Below are 15,815 nucleotides of genomic sequence, written 5' to 3'. Positions count from 1 at the left end.
ATCTTCACTTAGAGGTGCTGTCAAACGAGATGAACGGCAAATCTGGGGAAAAAGTTCAATGTTTTAAAAGTTCGTCTCTTTCCGACGCCGGAGACACCGACACATCTGATGATGAGCTACATTTGTATGCCGATGAGTCTGCTGGATGGTAGTGTGCCCTTCATTTAGTGCCACTTCCATTTCGGGGGATTTTTGTGGTTCTGGCTTGACTATTTCGAATAAATTTGTTGATTCTACAAAGTTTCATCTTCTGTGTCCAATGAGCTGCAACGAATCGAACGTTGGCCAACGAGAACTTCTCCGGAAAGCGGATAATAAAGAGCTCCAACAAAGAAAGCACAGAGGGAAGATCAGATTTGTTGCTTTGGCAGCGTGTCAAAAAGTTTTTTTTTTCACTGGTTTTCTTTTGTGGTTTAGGATACCCGTCCTTCGGTGGCTTCTTTTTTTCGATGTTTCTTTAATTTGAAATTAAATTACCGGCTTTAGTTTCACTGTCTATTGGTTCGTAAATTGATGACCGAATTTTAAATGTTGAATAAGGGGGAACACGAAGAATAAAAGTTTCCTTCAAAACGAACAGAACTAGGTAGACAACAACGCAGGGAAAAAGTGACACAGTTATAGCTACTCCAGCAATTTATGGAATAATTCCTTGTGTTATCTGGAACTTGTAGAAATCCTTTAAGCAACTACTAAAGCATTTCTATGAATGTTATATATCGTCGGCGTTCTGGTAAACCAAACCAATCAACAGAAGGTCAATTAATTACTATGAATGTATATTTTGGTTTTACTCGCGATGGAAAACTATTAGGACATTATAATTGTCCAAGAATATTAAATCAGAGTGGCCAGCAAATGTAAGATTTTGAAATCCCGGGTTTTCCCGGTTTTTTTCGATATTTTTTAAATTTTTCCCGGTAGTGATATGTATAAATATATAAAATGAAAATCAATCAATTATAACTTGTACATCAATCTTCAAAACGTATATTTCTCGGCTAAAAACATTCATTGCTTACGAACTAAATTTCTCAATCGTTCGTCGATCAAGGAAGCCTCCTTCTGCGCCTCTGCCAAAACACGAGCCGTTTTCGCCTCGAGCTCGTGCATAAGGCGCGCAGCATCTCGTTTTCTTTGCGATTCAACTTTCTCGACCTGTAGACGTTCCTGGAAGGATTTGTAGCGGCTACACACACTTAATTCAGATTGCCGGGATATCAGCATTTTTTCAAATTTTTGCCGAGATTCGCACAGCCGATCAATCAGCAAACAATCATTTTGCCGGGATCTCAGCAATTTTGACAGTTCATTGCTGATAGTCGGCAATCGTTTTGCTGAGAATCAGCTAACAATCGTCACTTTTTGCTGAGATACCAGATAAAGATTTTGCTGAGCAGACGGCTGTGCGCGATTTTGCCGAGCCCGCGAATCTGTTTTGAGTGTGCACGCATTTCTTGCGTAGGTACTGAATCATCGATTTGATGATAGCTACGTCCTTCACTCCTCCGGCTTCCGTTATTGCATCGTATACAACCCGTTGTGCTACGAGACTTGCTTCTACTTGATTGGTCACGAGACATTCTTTGTGAACCGAAAAGCCTCTTTCCAGAGTAGCATTTCCATAACTGATGATCAGAAGCTTTTGGACGAACGTATTCAAGTTTGGTAGTTCAGTTGAAGAATTGTTGGTCACGTCCATCTATGTTGAATGTGCAATTTTCAACTATGTTTTCAGTAGGGCATTTCATTCTAGCTCCCCCTATCCCCATTTGACAGACGAACATCGAAATCCAACTCGCGCGCGCATGATCACCGACGGAGACAGGTAACCAAAGAAGAACTTACATAATATAACATATATAGCATCAGAGCACATATCGCGCGGCCGCAAGGGCTAAACAGCGTACGCATCACTAATGGACCATGTACGAATTAGATAGTAGGGTAGTGTTAAGCACGAATGTAGTCATTGATCTTCCCTGTTGGAATACTCCGATGTATACAGAATAAAAGCAGTGTTAGAATTAACTTGCTTGTTTTTGGTTTACCAGCGTATCCGAGAGGACAAGAGAGAAGGACATTTTCCTTTCTCTTTATCCATTGGAATCACGCTAATAAGAAAGATTTCCCCAACGACTTCCACAGCCTTCATGCAATAGAACCTGCCCTCAGGTCGGAAAGTTTCCACTGAGTTTGATAAGCAGTTTGACATCAGGCGGTGAATATTCCCACTGAGTGTTATTCCTTAACACGCCCTCAGGTGGTGATTGTTCCCACTGAGTATAAAACTCAACAGGTTATGGGCCCAGGCCACGGTTCGCTGGGAAAACCGTTTTTGAATACTTGATTTTTTTCTCAGAACATATTATGGACGGACGGTTGAAGGGGGTAATTGTACCTCTATTTAAAGGGGACGAAAAATCCTTTCCGTTTTGGAGGAAACGGATGGAACAACACTTAAAATACGAAGGACTATTGCACACTCTGGAGAGAATCCCTCCGGAAGAAGACTTTGCGCAGCCAACTGCTAACGAGACAGCAGACCAAGAAACTGCTCGCAAAGCGAAGTTAGAAAAACGCCTAAAAGAAGATGACGCAGCCGTGAACGAATTTTGGATGGCACTGGACGATGATGCCATGGGGCAAGTCTTCCAATGCCAGTACGCAAAAGAAATAATGGATCGCCTCGTCGAGCTGTACCAGAGCCATGGCACGACAGCCATGCTGGGCGTGCGTGCTCGCTTATATACTTTGCGCATGGAAAACTTCGCATCACTAAAGGAACTGTTCGCTCTCCACTCTGAACTGATTCGCCAGTTGGGCAGTATGGAAGAGGCCGTACCACATAAAGAAGTGGTTGACACATTATTAGTGGCTATTCCAGACAAGTTTAAGCACGTGTTGGGAGCACTGTCAGTGATTAGGAAAGAAGAAGTATACAAATGTACGGGACTTCACATCTGACTTTTTAAAAAGAAATCTTTTTCTTCACTTATGAACACTAAGTCCCGAATTTTATTAATCATTCATTTTTCACTTGCTACATAAGTCTTTCCTACGGCTGAAGGCCACACTTTTCTATCAGACTTCACTTAGAACTTGCTACATAAGTTTTCCTACGGCTGAAGGCCACACTTTTCTATCAGACTTCACTTAGAACTTCTAACTGCTCGCACTCAAGGTTTCCTACTAACTGACTGGCTTCGACCACCTGGGCTGAGGGCGCACCTGCGTCCTCCGGTGGGGCTCGATGAGAATCTTGCTGGCATCAGCGAAAGGCCATCGGATGATGTTGGCCTGGATTGCGTCGATCGAAGTATTGGTGACCGTTGCCGTTCCAGGGGCATTGACACGCGTCGCTCGGGGCTTCGATGTTGCCAACGGTCGGTCCTCATGGTGGATTGCTGACTGCGTTGTCAGCAACTGTATGCTCGTCGTCCAAAGTTCGTTGTCGCCAAGGGTTGGTGTTCATGGCGGTTTGCCAAGTGCCTGGTCAGCATCTAGTCCACGATGGTAGAGACCGTATATCGTGGGTAGAGCTTAGAGATGTCCATAACTTCCCCCGCCTTAGTTTGAACCGTCTCGGTTCAATATTGTTTGAGAGCTTTCCAACGCATTGTTTGCATGGATCCGTATTGTCAGCTTCATTTTGAGTTTACGAACTTCTCTCGTAAGAAAAGCGAAAATTACTGCTACGAAGCATGTGATGAGAACTATTCCTACTATGTTGAGCACTTTAGTCCTTTTGTTTGCTGTTTCTAAGTGCTCCAGCTTATGACGATTCCTAATGTGCAGTTGTTCCATATAGTCAATGGATTCTGGTTCTGTCTGTGACTCATCTACGCTAACTGAATGTAGGGGCAAGATGACAGGTCTGGATTCTCCTCTGAATGTTTTGCTGGTAAAGGTTTTTCCGTTGAGGGTGATGGAACAATCTCTAAATGATATGAGAAACGTTCCTGTTAAATTCCTTGGACCATATCCACAACTGTTTTGCATCGAAGTCGGATCAACAGAGTTTTTAACTAACAGTCCGAGATTCTCGATTTCCTTTGTGTCAGGTTTCATTGGAGATCTAATGAAGGTACAGTTACCCGTATTTCCTCTTAGTAACTCATGTAAGCATTCGTCATTTGAAGTGTTAAACAAGTTCTGGACGTCGCAGATGATGCTATGCTCGATGTTCATGCATGGATGGGAAATTAGGTAAGACTCATTGTTACCAACAATGGCTTTTGTTGCATTTATCGGTATGATTTTAAACTGTCGTGGAATGGCTTCTATTTGGAGTTGCACAAATTCTCCTTGCCTGAATTTAGGAATTTTTATGAGTAGGATTATGTCTGAGTTATTGTGGAATGCTATGGGTTCCAAAAACTCATAAACTTGGTCATAGCTGTTAATCACAACGCCTTGTGACTCCAACAGATTCGTTGCAAATTCTAGCTCTGATGGTTGTAAGAAAGCCTTTGAAATTAAACCCAACTTGGACAACTGAATGGCCTCGAAAATTGTAGACAGCTGCTGGTTGATCATGTCGATGTTGAAGATGATGTTGTGTAGGTGCAGGAGATGTTCCCATTCGACAGGTCTGTCTAAGCTCAGTCTTGTCTGTTTAATGATGCTATCTATTTCCCTAGACTGTCTATAAGCTTGTTTAGTAATATTGTTAATCCTTTCCTCAAACAATTTATTAATTTGAATTTGTTCATTATTCTCTGTTACTAAAAGGTTATTTGAATTTTTAAGAATTTCAAGTTGGTTTTCTATTTTTAACAAATCTTCATTATCGAGATTCCCTGTAATCATTTTTAAGGTAGACCCAAGAAAATTAAGAGATCGTTTTGTTTTTCTACTTCTAGCGGTTAAATTTTCAAGGATAAAATAAGCCTGACTCTGCTTTTGTTTAAGAATTTTAACTAGTTCTGCTATCTTTGGGTTTTCTTCAATGTTCAAAATAATGGATTCATACTGCTTGAGAACGACGGTAAAGGAAAATAAATTAAATCTATGGAATAGTGTGTGAGATCCTTCTTTTATAAAGACTGAATTAGTCTTGAACGCAACTATACCGGGATTTTCATTAAGTTCAAGGATTTCCAAGTAAGCAGAGTAAATAGGATTAAAAAACATCATAACTGTAAGACAAAAAAGTATCGGGTGTTTGTGTGTCATCTTCGAGCTGAAATGACAGGAGAAGAAGGGAAAGAAGACAAAAAGGTGCAATTAGTTCTACGTCGAAATTAAGTTTTACGTTTACGTTTTAATTTTGTTTTGTGGACTTTTCTCCCATTCTCGTCGATTATATTTGACTCTAAATTATCTTTGACTTGTATTTCTCTATACCTCTCTTGGTGCTTCAAGTTATTCCTTTTTCTTTCGAAGACCGTTTCATTTGGAAGGAAGTTTTCAGGATCTTCTCTGTTTATGTTCAGTTTTTCTAAGTCTGAACGTTTTTTCTCTAATTGTTTTTGAGACAAAATCCTGTAAAATTCCTCCTTCAGTCTTATTCTTTCATCGAGATCTTCGGGGACAGGGTCCTCGTTTCTGAAGCCAAAAAATAACTCTTTTGGAGTTAACTTTGTTTGAGAGTGTATTGAGTCATTATATATGGAAACTGCAAGATTAATTTTTGCCGTTTCAGACAAATCTTTAGTTGAATCCTTCATACTTAAGATGTTGTGCAATTCTCTAATAGTCCTATGGACGATTTCCACAGTACCATTCGAAGAGGATTGTCCAACACTCGTATAATGGTACTCTACATCGTTTTCCTCAAGGAATTCTTTAACTGTTGTTGAGGTAAATGATGCTTCCTGATCCATGACGAGAAAGGAAGGTTTTCCAACGTTAGCGAAGAAGTGGGTTAGTGCTCTTAGAATGTGTATAGTATTCCGTGTTTTAATTGGGACAGCCATTGTTAGTCTGGAGAACTTATCACAAAGTGTTAGATAATTTCTATTTCTGATTATGAATATATCCATATGAACAATTTGCAACGGCCTGGATGGTGTTGCTGTTAATTGGAATTTTTGTTTATATGGTCGCCTTTCATACTTAGCCTTTTGACAAAGTTTGCAGATGTTGATAAACTTTGAAATTTTGCTCTTCATTCCTGGGAAAAAGTACCTTCTTGAGATGTGTGCCTTTGTCTCAATGATACCTCTGTGGTTCGCGTTGTGTTGCCGTTCGATGATCAGGTCCTGTTCAAGCTCATCTGTTACGTCTTCTAACAATCTTTGTGTCCAGAAAATTTTTAATGATTTTGCTCTTGAAAAGTAAGTTTTATAAATAGTTTGCAGCCTATTAAGGATACTTTCGCTACAATAAAGACCGGTAGCGCATTTCGTCGAAGCGTATTCCTTAAGAATATTGATCAGGGCTGCTGGACCAAAATGTACCTTCTTTATAGTTATTCTGTGGAAGTTTTTAAATGGGGTCAAGGATTCACGACTATCTTCATCTGTCTCTACCAGTACAATCTGATTTCCAAATCCGTTAAGGGGTCTTTCCGTTGACGGGATGAAGTCATTATCGTCAGTGTCCGCGGAGTGTTGTGTCATGTCATCGCTGGAGGTAGAGTTGGCGTTTACTTCTGTTTTATCCTCAGGGTTAATACGAGACAGTGCATCTGCATTAGCGTTTAGAGTACCTTTCTTATACTTGATTTCAAATTCGAGCTCTTCGAGAGCTAGTTTCCAGTGTAAAAGTCTCCTGTTCAGATCATTTTTCTGCCGGAGCCACACAAGTGGTTTGTGGTCGGTTCGAATTTCGAAAGAGGTTCCGTAAATATATGGTCTAAAATGTTTCGTTGCCCATACAATGGCCAACAATTCTTTTTCCGTGGCAGAATAGTTGCATTCTGCTTGATTCAGCGTTCTAGAGGCATATGCAACAGGATGCTCTTTGCCATCTTCGAATTTCTGAGACAAAACGGCTCCTAAAGCAAAGTCGCTTGCGTCAGTTTCAAGAATGAATTTTCCATTGAAGTCGGGGTATTTTAGAATAGGGTCGCTCGTTAGTAACTGTTTGCAATCATTAAAACAACTAATAAATTCTTCGTTGTGGACAATTTTTGTATCTTTTTTCAAGCACCTGGTTAAAGGTTTCGTTAATTTTGCAAAATCTCGAATAAATTTTCTGTAGTATCCAAGAAGTCCTAGGAAGCCTTTGATTTGAGTAGTTGTTTTTGGGATTGGCCAATTAAGGATTTTTTCAATTTTGTTTGGATTGGGTTTAATGCCATCTTGGGTTACTATGTGCCCCAAAAATTCACATTGTTTCTGAAGAAATTCACATTTGTCAAATTGAATTTTAAGGTTGGCTTGAGCAAGCCGTTGAAGCACTTTGTTGAGGTTATCGATGTGGTGCTGTAACGAGCTACCAAAAATAATAATGTCGTCTAGGTAAACTAGGCAACAATTTCCAATGAGATTTCCGAGAATGTGGTTCATTACGCGCTGAAAAGTTGCTGGCGCGTTTTTTAATCCAAAGGGCATGCGAATGAATTCGAAGTGCCCTTTCTCTGTACTGAAAGCGGTTTTCGGCCTGTCTTTTGGATGTACCTCAATCTGGTGGAATCCAGATTTAAGATCCAGTGTAGTAAAATAGGTACTACGGCCGAGCCTGTCAAGGATTTCTTCAATTCGCGGGATGGGGAATTTATCATCGACAGTCTTTTCATTTAATTTGCGGTAGTCTATGACGACACGCCATTTCTTTTTTCCGCTTGCATCCAGTTTTTTTGGAACAATCCAGATTGGAGATGTCCAGGGGGAAATAGAATTTTGAATAATACCGTCCTCCAACATTTCGTTGATTTGCTTCTCCACTTCAGCTTTATGGACATGAGGGTATCGGTATGTTTTGGTATGAACTGGAATATCATCTGTAGTTTTTATTCGATGTTGAATTGCAGAAGTGCAAGACAACTTTTCTGAATCATTATGAAAAATTTTGGAATTTTTAGAAAGGATTTTCAGTAATGCAGATTTTTCTTCGTTGTTGAGATGTTTGGTTCTAATCATTGTTTCCAATTCAGAAGAGGGTATGTGAGACGCTTGATAAGAATTATGTGAATTCATATTGTTAACTTCTGCTACTTGAATAGTTTTTGCTGGCTTTGTCCAATGGAAGGTGACAGATTTGCCACGGCTTACTTTACTTTACACGGCTTTTCGGGCCCGTATGAAGTTGATCACCAATATTAACTTCTTTTCCCGATCAGCCTAGATAGCTGTGTAGTGTCGGTAGCGGTTAGTTCAACTGGCTAAGAATAGCACTACGGACCGCCTGTTCCAGTGGTAGGAATCCACTAATCAGGTGACCCCTAATTCATGGTGTTATGCGGCTTTACGCTTACCGTGCCTAGGAATGAATGGTTAGGGGGGTCTTATAAAAACCTAATCGCAAACGGAGCCTGTGGAGTACCAGGGCACCCTCCACAGTATTTGCCCTTACTGTGCTAACCGGAGCAATAGCGCGGTGGACCTTGTGTTTCTCCGAGACAATCAGCTGCCCTTCTTCAATCTCATACTTGAGGCTGAATAAGGGCGGGATTATGAAGATGTTATTTATTAGTTTAGATTTTCACCTATATGGTTTCGCATTATGCGTTTTACACAGTGTATTCTGTGAATCCTCGCCTTTGGCGCACTCAAATCGATACCGATCTGGCTTTATTGTTGCTGTTCTTTTTTGTGCTGTGATTGTTAAGAGTTTAATCTTGCCTAGTTTGGGTAGTGGCTACGGTTAGGATAGCTCAGATCAATCTTCAGCACAAAAGAACAGCAACGATCAATCTTTGTAGACTTATGCAAAATGGTACAGCCCAAGTGGCGTTAGTCCAAGAACCTTACTTTCGTAAGGGGAATTTCTATTTAGGAAACCTTGTGAATCCGGTGTTTGCTACTTTCAGTAAAAATGAAATGGCAAACTCACGTGTCATGCCTCGAGCATGTGTGCTTGTCAACAACGCAATCGTTGCTACACTCATCTCTGAACTAACTACCAGAGATGTATGTGCTATCACAATAGATGTATCTGTTGGAAACCTCAACAGGAAATACGTTTATTGTTCGGTTTATTTACCGCATGATGAACCATCCCCTACGGATGCTTTCAAACAAGTCATTGCATACTGCACTTCAAAAGGCCTTCCGCTAATTGTTGGTAGTGATGCTAATGCTCACCATATAATCTGGGGCAGCTCAGACATCAATTTGAGAGGCTCCAGTTTGATGGAATACTTAAGTAGTACAGATCTTGGATTACTTAACATAGGCAACCGCCCAACCTTCATGGTATCTGGTAGAGAGGAAGTGTTAGACATAACGCTTTGCTCTAGCAGAATTAGTCATGAGCTGACCAATTGGCATGTGTCAGATGAAGAATCTTTATCTGACCATCGTTACATCTTGTTTGAACATGTGAATGTTACTTCGCAAACTTTGCATTTCAGGAATCCCCGGTCAACCAACTGGGATCTCTTTACCGATCTGGTTGCAGCCAAATTTCATGGATACTCACCATCAATTGACACTCCAAGTGATTTAGATGATGCCGTTGATACTACAACGGCCTTCATCATGGAAGCTTTTGAAGAAGCCTGCCCTCTGCGGTCTGTGAAGACCACAAGAGGAACCCCTTGGTGGAACTCCGATCTGGCGAAGCTCAGGAAACAATGTAGAAAGAGTTGGAACAGACGACGTTCGGCTGGATCGGAGGCTTTCAGGTCGGCTCGCAAGGCTTACCAGAAAGCTCTTCGGTCTGCTGAACGATCCGGCTGGAAAAACCTTTGTACAAATGTTTCCAGTCTGAGTGAAGCCAGTCGATTGAACAAAATCCTTGCAAAATCTAAGGATTTTCAAGTGAACGAACTTCGTTTGCCAAATGGTGATTTCACTTCCTCTGATGAGGAAGTTTTAGAATGTTTATTCAGTACACACTTCCCCGGATGTGTGAATATTACATCTTCGGATGAACCTGATGTCTTTTCTTGTAGTTATGATTCTTTAGCTTCGGCTCGGAGTATCATAACTTTAGAATCGATTGAATGGGCACTTAATAGCTTTGCACCTTTCAAATCTCCTGGGGCAGATGGGATTTATCCTATTTTGCTTCAGAAGGGATTTGATCATTTCAAACATGTTTTGAAACAACTACTTGTTTGCAGTTTTGCTACAGGGTATATTCCCAAATCCTGGCGGGATATTACTGTGAAGTTTATTCCGAAAGTGGGTCGCGCGTCGTATGAAGAAGCAAAGAGCTTCAGACCTATCAGTTTGACCTCTTTTCTTCTGAAATGCTTAGAACGCATAGTCGATCATCACATCCGTGATGTTCATCTGGCCAATGTGCCTCTTCATGTGAACCAACATGCTTACCAATCTGGAAAGTCCACTGTGACTCTTTTACACAAAGTTGTTTACGATATCGAGAAGGCATTCGCTCAAAAGCAATCCTGCTTGGGTGTTTTCTTAGATATCGAGGGTGCCTTTGACAACGTGCCTTTCGATGCCATATTGGAAGCCGCACGGGGTCATGGTATATCTCCAATGATTTCCAATTGGATTCACCAAATGCTCAAAAACCGACATCTCTTCTCGACATTGCGTCAAGCGGCGATTAGGAAACTGAGTGTTTGTGGATGCCCCCAAGGGGGAGTCTTATCACCACTTTTATGGAATCTTGTAGCAGATACGCTATTGAGGCAACTCAATAATAGCGGTTTTCCTACTTATGGTTTTGCCGACGACTACCTAACATTGTTAGTCGGTATGTGCATCAGCACCCTTTTCGACCTGATGCAAAACGCTCTTCAGGTAGTTGAGGGTTGGTGTCGCCAATATGGCCTTTCGGTAAATCCGAGTAAAACATCTATTGTTCTTTTCACGGAAAAGCGAAACCGTAATGGTGTTCGAACTTTACGTCTCTTTGATTCTGAAATCAATGTGACTGAACAGGTAAAGTACGTTGGAGTCATTCTTGATTCCAAGCTTTCCTGGACACCTCATGTTGAGTTCAGAATCAAGAAAGCTTGTATGGCCTTCGGGCAATGCCGGCGAACCTTTGGTACAACTTGGGGTCTAAAACCCAAGTATATCAAATGGATCTACACAACTGTTGTTCGGCCAATCTTGGCCTATGGATGTCTTGTGTGGTGGCAAAAGGGCGAAGTGAGAACGGTCCAATCAAAGTTAGGCCATCTCCAAAGGATGTGCTTAATGGCGATGTCTGGAGCGTTCTCTTCAACTCCCACGGCAGCGCTCGAAGTTCTCTTTGACGTTGCCCCACTACACATTCATCTCAAACAAGAAGCACTTTCTTGCACTTACCGCCTATGGGTACTCGGTTTACTAGAGGAAACTCCTGTGAACCGCAGTTCAACACACACCTCGTTGTTTCCACTTTTGGTGAATTGGGACAAAGTTGTCCTTGCTCCAAGTGATCTTACAATTGCTTGTAATTTTCCATATAGGACATTTTCCACGAAATTCCCTTCCCGGGAAGAGTGGACATCTGGTTATCTGGAAAGAAGTATTTCAGACGGCATCGTATGTTACACTGATGGCTCCCTTCTCGAAGGTCGAGCAGGTGCTGGTGTTTATTCTCGTGAGCTAAGGCTGTATCAGTCTTATTCACTTGGCAGACACTGCACCGTTTTTCAGGCCGAAATCTTTGCTCTTATGTGCGGAGTGCAATCAGCACTTCAGCAGCACGTAATGGGCAAAGTAATATACTTCTGTTCAGATAGCCAGGCTGCTATTAAAGCACTTGCTTCGGCCAACTCCAGGTCGAAGATAGTTATCGCTTGTCGAACTCAAATTGAGGAGCTGAATTCAGCAAACGCTGTTCACCTTGTATGGGTACCTGGCCATTCTTCCATCGCTGGAAATGAATTGGCTGATGAGTTAGCTCGCACTGGAGCATCACATGACTTCATTGGCCCTGAGCCAGCTATTCCGGTATCCAAGTGTTGGGTGAAGCTTCGGATTGACACCTGGGCTGCCACTCAGCACAAACAATACTGGAATAGTTTGGAGTCATGTCGTCAAACAAAATTGTATTGTACTGAGCCATCTCTAGGGGTGGCAAAGTATCTAACAAATCTGTCAAAGCAGAATTGCAGCATGCTGGTCAAAGCATTGACTGGCCACTGCCGACTCAGTTATCACATGGCGAATATTCAGCAAGCTGATTCATTTGCATGTGATAGCTGTGAATCCGATTATGGAACTTCGTATCATTTAATATGTAACTGTCCAGTTTTTGCGCAATTGCGTTTCCGAGTACTCGGGAAACACTTATTAAGTGAAACTGACTTCAGAAACCTGAATCTTCAGGACGTTCTGTTGTTCTTGACCCGCTGTGGTAAAGAGCTATAGGCTCTCTTTACGCTTTATGCATGATCACAGTGCCCTTTTCAGGGCGCTGTTCGAACCCATTGTGGCACGCTTATGCGATATTACAGTGTCCTTTTCAGGACGCTATGTGAACCCATTGTGGTACGCTTTTGCGAGTATGACGATCCTATTCCCTTACCTGTCCTTTCCCATGTCCTATCCTTTTTCCTTCCCTTCTCCGTCAGGTAAATGATGAATAGGCTCGTGTTCATGGCGATGGCACAAATTTCCCGAATGGAGGAGAACGTGCCTCTAGAGCCGACCTACTGATACCTGATACCTGATGTGAGACGCTTGATAAGAATTATGTGAATTCATATTGTTAACTTCTGCTACTTGAATAGTTTTTGCTGGCTTTGTCCAATGGAAGGTGACAGATTTGCCAAAGTTTCTTATTGGAGCGTTTACAAAACCATTTTCTGCTTGGTACAACCCAGAAGGGATTACAGCGTTGGCAATTTGTATGTCGTTAGGGAGGTAAACGTTGCCATTATTCTGTAAAACGGGTAGTTTGATCATTCGCGTAGAGTTCTCTGTCAGCGTAATCTGCGAAGGGCCTAATTTCCTAATTTGCATCGGGATTGTTTTGTGGGGAAGGATTATTTTGTGGTTGTTCACGTCGATCAGTGCTTCGATGTCGGAGAGGGTTTCGTATCCAAGGATTCCGTCAAAAAAATTGTGGAAATTTAAAAGGTAGAAGGTAACTTTTTGCTTGAGGCCAAAAATTGTCGTGATGAATTTTTGATCGGCCGCATGCCGTCCTGAGCTATTAGAAATTTTGAGGGTTTTGCATTTTAGCTGTTTTGATTTTGGAATCAGGCTGGGCGAAATGAAATTTTTGTTTGATCCACTATCCACAAGTATTTTTGCGTCCTTACCACAAATGTTCATTATTACGTAGGGAAGTCCGTTGATTGCATTTAAGTCAACGATCTCGGATCGAGGCCTATCTGAAAATTTACACTTTGTTCACTGACTTCGTCTTCACTATCGTCTTCGCTATGTGTGTCATGTGTATCGTCGTCGTTTTTCTGTTCAGCGTCATGATTGTAAACTCTGGAACGTAACGACGGGTCTACTTCCATGGGTGTCATTTTCTGTCTGTCGGATAGCGGTTTGTGTCGTGTAGATGGGGTGTCCGATTGCTTGCTAAATGGTTTATTGGAAGATTTGAAATTTTTGCTACCATGGGGCTGTTGGTCGAATGCAGCTTGTGTGTGGGACTTCGTCTTCTCAGCGTTTTGGAACCGACACAGGAATGCGTATGCATTCTCCAAATCACTGGGTTGTGCTGTTTGAGCATACCCAAAGTAGGGTTTACTAAGGCCGTTAATAAATGCTGCTAAACATTCTTGTTCAAGGAAATGATTAATAGCGTCCCAATGGTTTGCATAAGTTGGATTCTGCTTTGCCAAAGACTTCATATTAACCATTATTTCCTTTGTTTTCTTATAGTAAATATGTAATGATTCGGTCATTTTAAGTGACCATAATTGTGTCTGGTATGTAGCAATATTATTGCGATCACCGTAGACACTTTGTAGGATTTCCGCTACTTCGTCGAAGGTAGTGGGGTTTCCGTTTACACATATCATATCGCGGGCTTTGCCCTCGATCTTGTTAATCACCGCCTGTTCGTACACGGCAAATAAGTCCGGTGCGACGTGTGGTCGGCATAAATTTAAAGCTCGTCTTGCTGTATCAAGCCAATGACTGAGCTGTCTTTTATTCCCGTCGAATGATGGGATCATTCTTATGGGGTCTGGAATTCGAAAGAAGTCCGTGCGACGGTCCTCCACGACGGGGGCTTGCCGCTGTTGTTGCAACTGTTGCTGTTGCTGCTGTAAATTATTGTTTTCGACTTGAAGAGCACCAAGTCTGTGCTCCAAGTTTTGGATTTGGTCAAATATTGCCTGTAAATTAACTTGTTCCATGTTTCTTTCGTGGTACCTGAGAGGCTTAACTTTAGGAACGGGATTAAATCTACGCATACAAAATGATAGAGAGGTTGGGAAAAGAAAAGTTGTTTACTCACGGTTCGACACTCTTAAAGGGTTGAAACCCACCGATGCAGTTTTCGTGTCGGGCGGCGCAAATCACCTACGGGTTGAGGGATGGTTTCCAAGAGCCTGGTTCCTGATGATCGCTGGAGATAGTCACTAGTTTCTTGCTTCGCCACGGATTGGGCTAAGCGTCTACTTAATGCTGAATCCTGCGCAAGTCAGTTACACTTTTAGTCCTTGGTTACCGGCACGTCCGATGTCGTCAATTCGACACTAATTTTCGGTTTTCGCACTACTGTCCAATTACCACGGATCGGGTTTTGTCACTAGACGGGACTTCACATCTGACTTTTTAAAAAGAAATCTTTTTCTTCACTTATGAACACTAAGTCCCGAATTTTATTAATCATTCATTTTTCACTTGCTACATAAGTCTTTCCTACGGCTGAAGGCCACACTTTTCTATCAGACTTCACTTAGAACTTGCTACATAAGTTTTCCTACGGCTGAAGGCCACACTTTTCTATCAGACTTCACTTAGAACTTCTAACTGCTCGCACTCAAGGTTTCCTACTAACTGACTGGCTTCGACCACCTGGGCTGAGGGCGCACCTGCGTCCTCCGGTGGGGCTCGATGAGAATCTTGCTGGCATCAGCGAAAGGCCATCGGATGATGTTGGCCTGGATTGCGTCGATCGAAGTATTGGTGACCGTTGCCGTTCCAGGGGCATTGACACGCGTCGCTCGGGGCTTCGATGTTGCCAACGGTCGGTCCTCATGGTGGATTGCTGACTGCGTTGTCAGCAACTGTATGCTCGTCGTCCAAAGTTCGTTGTCGCCAAGGGTTGGTGTTCATGGCGGTTTGCCAAGTGCCTGGTCAGCATCTAGTCCACGATGGTAGAGACCGTATATCGTGGGTAGAGCTTAGAGATGTCCATAACTGTATATCGGATGACAAAGGAGCAGCTCCAGAGAATCTTTCTCGACGCAGAAGAAAACGCAAGTCAAGCCGTCAGTCGATCGGACAAAAGTGTGAACCGAGGAGGAAGCCAACCAGTCGCAACGATGGCCGTCTGCTTTGAATGCAACCGGCCTGGCCACAAGCAACGCAACTGCTTCGCCCGGCGTCGTCGCCTGGCAATGGAGCGCAGAATGGGAGCCGTGAACTTGGGGGACAACCGCGGTCCAGCTCCACGTGCTGCAGGAGCGGGAGGACGCGGTGGCAACGGCGAAGGACGGAACGAAAGAAATAACGGAAACAACCGCCGGATGGCTCTGCTCGCAAATGCAGCAGGAGCACGCGCCGGAAACCAAGCCAACGGACGTGAAGGAAACGACGTGAACAACCGCCGGATGGCCCCGCTCGCAAATGCAGCAGGTGCACGCGCTGGTGATCAAGCTGACG

At 42.6% G+C, this 15,815-nt stretch overlaps 1 long non-coding RNA gene across 1 annotated transcript; it reads right to left on the bottom strand.

Annotated features, from left to right (window-relative positions):
- Nucleotides 1-4,340: 4,340 nt before the first annotated feature.
- On the bottom strand, nucleotides 4,341-14,733 carry LOC134288182 (uncharacterized). Its single transcript, XR_009997800.1, has 2 exons — nucleotides 14,443-14,733; nucleotides 4,341-5,185 (listed from the first exon to the last, which is right to left on the bottom strand). It is a non-coding gene; the product is annotated as an uncharacterized LOC134288182 (long non-coding RNA).
- Nucleotides 14,734-15,815: the final 1,082 nt, after the last annotated feature.

Source organism: Aedes albopictus, chromosome 2 (genome assembly GCF_035046485.1).
Source record: "Aedes albopictus strain Foshan chromosome 2, AalbF5, whole genome shotgun sequence".
Classification (NCBI taxonomy): Eukaryota; Metazoa; Arthropoda; class Insecta; order Diptera; family Culicidae; genus Aedes; species Aedes albopictus.
Note: the sequence above shows the minus strand (reverse complement) of the source record. Positions and strands in the feature narration are given on the sequence as shown.